The following is a 3687-nucleotide window of genomic DNA, read 5'->3' on the forward strand; positions in this document are numbered from 1 at the left end:
GGGCCTTTCTATATGGAGAGTTTGAGTAAGAGTGACTGAAATGGAGGACTTCTTTCTCTCTCTCTCTCTCTCTCTCTCTCTCTCTCTCTCTCTCTCTCTCTCTCTCTCTCTCTCTCTCTTTCTTCATTCCTTCCTTTCTTTCTTGTAATATATTTTAGTAATTAATTATTTTATTTACTTACATCCCAAATGTTGACACCCTCCTCCTGTTCCCTCCTTGCAGAATTCTTCCCCCATAGCCCTGACCTTCACTTCTGAGAGGCTAGCCTTTTCTTTGCTATCCTCATTAGAAAGTAAACCATGAATCCAATCATATTTCCCTGTGGAGTGATCTCAAGTAGGGTACCATTCCTGTTTCCCCACTTTCATTGACTTCTCAGCTTGGGAGGGGAAGAAAATTGGTTTCCCCAGGAGGCGCAATAGTTAATATTGTCAACTTGATAAGATGAAGGAGACAAATCTCCAGGTACACTGGAGTGAAAATTATTTAGATTAGCCCCTTGTCAGGCCTTTAGGGAATTATCTTGATTAGGTTAATTAAGGTGTTATTCTAAAAGTGGGTGGTGGCATTCTCTGGACTTGGGTCCTGGACTGTATAAAAAAGTCAAAGGTGTCTGAGCCCCTGCATGCTTCACTTTCTACTTCCTGACCACAGATACAATATGAGCAGCTGCCAGAAGACCCCTGTTACTAGAATATTCCCCATCCTGGAGGACTGTGCCTGTGAAATGTGAGCCAAAAACAATCGTTCTACCTTAAGTTGTCTTTTGTCTAGGTGTTTTATTTGGTCAGCACATACAGTGATTATTTTCTCTTCCAGCTGACTCCCGTATAATTCAATTGAGAGTGAATAGCAAACACTAATTAAACATTTATTATACATAAGGTACTATGCACAGACTTTATATGTGAAGTAGATGTTAGTATCCCCATTTTACAAATGAGGAAAGTGAGGCAGTGGGAAGTTTAAGAAATTTTGCTTAGATCATTCAGTGAGTATGTAGAAGAGTATATATTCAGAGCCAGCCATTCTAGCACCAAATGCCAATATGTTTAAGTTTAAACAGAGGGGGAAAGTACTATATAAATAAAATCTTATCAGAAATCACTGAATTAAAGAATTAAAAGTTGCAAATCTGTATCAGTATCTCTTCTCTTTGTATCTTCACTAGCTAGGCATACAGATATGATACTTTGACAAAAGCTGTCTTGATTTAAGTATCCACACACTTTAGGACTCACTAATATTTTTCTTAGTTTCTTATGAGAGCACATTTGTGCTATCTCTTCTAAAAGGACTCTTTTCTTAAAACAAAATTAATGGTCTAAGAAAATTTGATAATAGTAATGACAGTGGGTTGATTCCTTGTTTGTTTGGGATTCTATAATTAAATATCCATCCGTTCATTCCCCACCTCTCTCAGTCACTAAACCATCTGGAAACACATAGCCTTGAAATGAAGTGGTCATTCGGTTTACATGTGACAAAAAAGCCAGAGAAGTCATTTATAGTCGTTTGTGTGTGTGTGTGTGTGTGTGTGTGTGTGTGTGTGTGTGTGTGTGTGACTCACCACTTTGTTCTTGTATGTCCTTAGCATCTAACACAGGTCTGTCTATCATCAGTTACTACATTTTCCCTCAGTTATTGATATTTGATTTTGGCCTGATCTGGTAATTGATCTTGCCATGCCCTTGATTTCCTTGAAAAGGGATCTTGTTGAAAACCAAGGAAAGCTTGACAGTGCCCTCAGGTGGAACTGTGACAAACATTTTTCCTATTCAATTCACTTATTTAGTATGTGCCTTTGGCTACATATATTAAGCAGCACAATATTCATCTTGTTCTGTCATCAGATGACCACTTCAGGAAGTACTAGTTTATTCAGTTGCTTATCAGCATGTACAAAATATAATAAAATACAAGGAAATAACAATGTTAACATAAATGTATTCATAGAGAGCCTTGATGGGTTAGGGTATAGTTCAGATTCCCTGTTCCAGAGACAGCTGCAACTTCTTGTGCAGTGCCAGCTTTATCCAATAGACAAAATGGTGAAGGTCAGTGTGAACGGATTTGGCTGTATGGGGTGCTTGGTTACCAGAGCTGCCATCTGCTCTCCTCTTGGCATAGTGGAGATTGTTGCCATCAACGACCCCTTCATTGACCTCAACTACATGGTCTACATGTTCCAGTATGACTCCACCCATGGCAAATTCAATGGCACATTCAAGGCTGAGAATGGGAAGCTTGTCATCAACATGAAGCCCATCACCATCTTCCAGGAGCGAGATTCCACTAACATCAAATGGGGTGATGCTGGTGCTGAGTATGTTGTGGAATCTACTGATGTCTTCACCACCATGAAGAAGGCTGGGGCCCACTTGAAGGGTGGGGCCAAAAGTTTTTTCATCTCTGCCCCTTCTGCCAATGCCCCCATGTTTGTAATGGCTGTGAACCACGAGAAATACAACAACTTACTCAAGATTGTCAGCAGTGCATCCTGAACCACCAACTGCTTAGCCCCCCAGCCAAGGCCATCTTTGGCAACGTGGAAGTGCTCATGACCATGGTCCATGCCATTACTGCCACTCAGAAGACTGTGAATGGCCCCTCTGGAAAGCTGTGGTATGATGGCCTTGGGGCTGCCCAAAACATCATCCCTGCATCCACTGGTGGTGCCAAGACTGTGGGTAAGGTCAACCCAAAGCTGAACGGGAAGCTCACTGGCATGTCCTTCCGTGTTCCTACCCCCAATGTATCCATTGTGGACCTAAATGCCTCCTGCAGAAACCTGCCAAGTATGATGACATCAAGAAGGTGGTGAAGCAGGCGTGTGAGGGCCCACTGAAGGGCATCCTGGGCTACACTGAGGATCAGGTTGTCTCCTGTGACTTCAACAGCAGCTCACACACTTCCAACTTTGATGCTGGGGCTGGCATTGCTCTCAATGACAACTTTGTAAAGCTCATTTCCTGGTATGACATTGAATTCAGCTACAGCAATAGGGTGGTGGATCTCCTGGCCTACATGGCCTCCAAGGAGTAAGAAACCCTGGACCACCCACCCCAGCAAGGACACTAAGATCAAGAGAGATGCCCTCAGTTGCTAAGGAGTCCCTATCACCACATGGTCCCCAATACTGAGCATCTCCCTCACAATTTCCATCCCAGACCCCCATAATAACAGGAGGGGCCTAGTGAGCTCTCCCTATTCTCTTGAATGCCATCAATAGAGTTTGCTGTACCCCAAAAATATTTTTTGAAATTATAATATAATTACATCATTTCCCACTCACTTTACTCCTTCCACCACCACCCCTATGTTCACATTCATAAGGGTGGTGATAGGATGCAATTTTTCAGATAAAAAGAGTGAATTCAAGGAATCTGTTGTGCAGCATGAATACTCTTAGTTACTGTTCTATTTTCCAAAGAGACACCATAATCAAGAATTATAAAAGGAAGCATTTCATTGGGGGCTTGCTTATAATTTAAGAGGGTTAATCTATGACCATTATGGCAGGGAGCGTGGTGGCTGATAGGCAGGCATGGTCTGAGAGCTCACATTTGGTACACAAGTTACAGGCAGAGAGAGGGTAAGACTGGGCCTGACATGAGCTTTGGAAACCTCAAAGCCCACCCTCATAACACATCCACTCCAACAGAGCCACACCTCTGAAACATACC

The 3687-nt window shown here is 42.4% G+C and overlaps 1 pseudogene; it reads left to right on the top strand.

Annotated features, from left to right (window-relative positions):
• Positions 1–2049: 2049 nt before the first annotated feature.
• Positions 2050–3069, top strand: LOC110286837 (glyceraldehyde-3-phosphate dehydrogenase pseudogene; annotated as a pseudogene).
• The last annotated feature ends 618 nt before the right edge of the window (positions 3070–3687 follow it).

Source organism: Mus caroli, unplaced genomic scaffold (genome assembly GCF_978045245.1).
Source record: "Mus caroli unplaced genomic scaffold, Mus_caroli_1 scaffold_5, whole genome shotgun sequence".
Taxonomy (NCBI): domain Eukaryota; kingdom Metazoa; phylum Chordata; class Mammalia; order Rodentia; family Muridae; genus Mus; species Mus caroli.